This window comes from Nicotiana sylvestris, chromosome 6 (genome assembly GCF_000393655.2).
Source record: "Nicotiana sylvestris chromosome 6, ASM39365v2, whole genome shotgun sequence".
In the NCBI taxonomy this organism is placed as follows: domain Eukaryota; kingdom Viridiplantae; phylum Streptophyta; class Magnoliopsida; order Solanales; family Solanaceae; genus Nicotiana; species Nicotiana sylvestris.
This window is the reverse complement of record NC_091062.1, coordinates 118,765,387-118,769,272: the sequence shown is the minus strand read 5'-3', so window position 1 is coordinate 118,769,272 and position 3,886 is coordinate 118,765,387. Positions and strand designations below refer to the sequence as shown.

Here is a 3,886-nt window from a genome sequence, read left to right as displayed (position 1 = left end):
CGATTTGTGATGTTTGTCAAACTGTGAGAACTTTAGCAAGTGGGGGATCATGCGTGCATACATTTCCATGTGATTCATTCCTGCCTCATATGGCTCACTATATATGGAATCGTATACATCAATCCTTTTCTGATTCAAGTCCAATACCCCCAAAACAAAGTGTGTCACAACATTATCATCTTCTGAAGGAAGCCGACATGGAAAAAAGATTTTGTCAACCTCCGTCCAAGCAATTCCACATCTATGGCTGCCGCCCCCCACACATATGGTGTCAGAAACAACTGATTATCACCAGCACACCAAAAGTCATCAGTAGCATCTTCACTGAAATCTTTATATACAAGCACCATATAGTTATGAAAAAGAATATCAGTAGTTGTGCAACGAATAGGATGGTTGCGAGGGTGGTAGCATTCCTTCTTTCTAAGATAATATAGGGCAATGTCAATATGCTTCATAAAAAGGCAAAAAATAAAACAAATCCATCAGTTATAAAATAATTAAAAATGATAAATTAAGAATAAAGAAAATAAATGCCTTGCGAATTATCTAACCTTATCATCAAGTACAAAGCTGCTATCTGAAAGCTCAAGGAAGAACATGTTGCTACTGATTTTTTGATGATACAATTTGTATGGATTCTTTCTCACCCCATTATCATCAGCATATATATCAGTTTGTCCCCTGAAAATTTTGAAAATATCAAAGTTAGAAGTTAGTCATGAACTTAGCCTTTCAAGTTGAAAAATTAAGGACAGGCAGTCCTTAAATTTGAATTACTGGTTCAAAAGCTAAGGACACTTGGTCCTGAAGTTAGAGTTTCAAGTTCAAAAGTTAAGGACACGTGGTCCTGAACTTAGACTTACAAGTTTAAAAGTTCAAGACACTTACTTTGAGTTCAAAGTTCAAAACTTAAGGACTGTCTATCCTTAACTTTGAGTATCAAGTTCAAAAGTTAAGGACAGAAGTCCTTAAGTTTGACTTGCAGGTTCAAAAGTTAAGGACACATGGTCCTGAACTTTGACATACAAGTTCAAAAGTTCAGGACACTTAGTCCTGAACTTTGATTTCCAAGTTGAAAAGTTAAGGACACTTGCTCCTTAACTTTGATTTTCAAATTCAAAAGTTAAGGACACTTGGTCCTAAACTTAGACTTACAATCAACAGAAGTTAAGGACACTTAACTTTAGCAATTTCAATATCAATACTGAAATATATTAAGGAACTTACTCTTTTTTGCGACCTCTCCTTTTCTCCTTGCCCAACCACACAATGAATTTCTTCAATAATTTTGCATCATCTGTGGCATAATGAAAAATACGCCTATGAGTATATGTTGATTTTATCCAGCCTGAACTCTTGGGAGTATTTTGATTGTCTGCCATCGATGTTCCTGTTTTTCTTTCCTGATCAAAAGGAGATTTCAACTGCCAACTAAGCCTCTTATTCCTTTTACCTCAACCAAGCTCTTCTTCAACATTTTCTTCAACCTCCATAGACAAACCCCTATCAATGCTCATTCATGTACTTGGAGGAGTAGGAGTAAGAATAGAAAATGACGGACCATTATAACCAATACTATCTCTCTTTCTTTTCCTCGTATATTAGTTAAGAGCTTCATCATTGTTTTCCTCTGCAGGCAACACTATACATATATATATATATATGTGTGTGTGTGTATATATATATATATATATATATATATATATATATATATATATATATTAGTTTGCTGCAAGTCGTCAAATAAAGAGACAAAATTTCAATTATGAATATAATATTTAGGACACAATCAATACCTGTCTTGTTCACACTGCCTTCTTGTGTTTTTTTAATAGACAATTCAGCTAACATATTGCTTGCATCATTTTCTTTATCTTCCAACTGCACTTTTTCTTTATCTTGCAATTGTTCTCCATGTTCTTCAGTTGCAAGTTCACAAGATTCTGAAAAATATTTACAAGAGCTAACACAATTAGTACTTGTTACTAATCTTTGATTAAAACAAACATGTAAAAAATTAAAAAAAACACTGTCTAACCATTTGCAATAGTCAAGATCATCCCAATTAAATCATTATCTTCACTAGCATTTTCTTGGGTTCTAATATTATCGGTAAGAGAGGGAGGTGTAGAGAGATCACATGTTCCATCTATGCATTTGGAAACAATCTCACTTCTGCTTGTTCCTTCGGTATTTTCTACGTCTTGAGATTGTACTCCACTTTTCTCTTGATACTCCACTCCAGCTTCTTCCCTTGCAGCTTCAAAAGATTCTGTAGCATTTGCAATTAATACCCATTCTAATAATTCACTAAAACTAACATTCAATATATAATGAAAATTTTATCTAACCTTGATTGGCACAAGTTTGAACTCCAAATTTCTCTTTATATGATAGAGGTGTAGACAGATCATATGTTCCTTCTAAGCATTTGCATACAATCTCACTGACACTTGTTCCCAGTGGACTTTCTAATTCCTCCTGAGATTGCAATCCACATTTACAATTTTTTTCTGTTATTCCCGTCTCTTTTGGATTTTCCTGGTCTTGACATTCTCCTACATCTTGAACTTCCACTCCATCAATAGATTCTACAAATATTTGTAATCACAAAAAAGTTTATATGTATTCCGCTATTGAATATAAATTTCAATGAAAAAAAATTCAAAATCTATATCTAACCGTTCCCAATATTAGTGACGTTCTCAATTTCATCATCTCGATGTGCATCTCTAAAATCTCTTTCATACTGAACTTCTTCATGCACATCCATATCATCACGTTCATCACCACCTGTATCTTTGTTAATTGTAACAGTAGGCTTTGTACCACGACAATGATCATCAACTCCATCTTTAGTAATTAGAACAATAGATTCTCTCTCTATGTTCCTTTCATCAGGTTTCACATAAATCTTCAACAAAGTATCAAGCTTTGATCCTAGACTTTTCTGTTAATCCTGAGAAAGAAACTAAGTTAGAAAGGTAAGGACAGGTAGTCCTAAACTTCAAGTTACAAGTAAAGAAGTTAAGGAGAGGCAGTCCTTAATATAGAGTAACAAGTGCAAAAGTTAAAGACATGCAGTCCTTAACTTTGAATTCCAAGTTAAAAAGTTAAGGACACTTGGTCCTGAACTTCAACTTTCAAATTGAAAAGTTAAGGACACTTGGTCCTGCACCTCAAGTTTCAAGTTCAAAAGTTCAGGACACTTGGTCCTAAATTTCAAGTTGTAAGTTCAAAAGTTAAGGACACTTGGTCCTAAACTTCAAGTTTTAAGTTCAAAAGTTAAGGACAAGCAGTCCTTAACTTATAGTTTTAAGTTCAAAAGTTAAGGAAACTTGGTCCTAAACTTCAAGTATTAAGTTCAAAAGTTAAGGAAACAAAGTCCTGAACTTAGACTAACTGAAATTAATGATATTACCATGATTTCATTCTCAATTATTTTATCTGATACATCTATTTTTTGATTTATTCTAGTAACTTCAGCTTGCAGATCCTTCTTAAAACTCTCTGATAATCTCTGAATCAAAAAACATAAAAACAAAAAAGTATCGTAAGCAAAAAATAATCAAATAAAAAACTAATGCTATTCAAAGGCAGAAAACCTACTTTAACAATTTCCTTAAGCATGGCTTCATCAAATTGTGTGGAAGAAGGCATTGAGCTTTGATCTTGAGAAATTAATTTTTTCACACTAATAGGCTATGTATCTTCTTTAACAGGAATAAATGGTGACACCTCGATCAACTTATACAACTATAATATAACAAAAAATAAACATAAGTTTTCAGAACTAAAACAAATAAACAAAAAAATAGCTAGTAATTAGATTAACTTACATTTTCATTATGGGAGTATTTTTTACACAGAGAATCATATTGTG

The 3,886-nt window shown here is 32.9% G+C and overlaps 1 long non-coding RNA gene across 1 annotated transcript; it reads right to left on the bottom strand.

The window, feature by feature from the left end:
- Positions 1-1,895: 1,895 nt before the first annotated feature.
- Positions 1,896-2,400, bottom strand: LOC138870161 (uncharacterized). Its single transcript, XR_011400396.1, has 3 exons — positions 2,355-2,400; positions 2,177-2,275; positions 1,896-1,946 (listed from the first exon to the last, which is right to left on the bottom strand). It is a non-coding gene; the product is annotated as an uncharacterized lncRNA (long non-coding RNA).
- Positions 2,401-3,886: the final 1,486 nt, after the last annotated feature.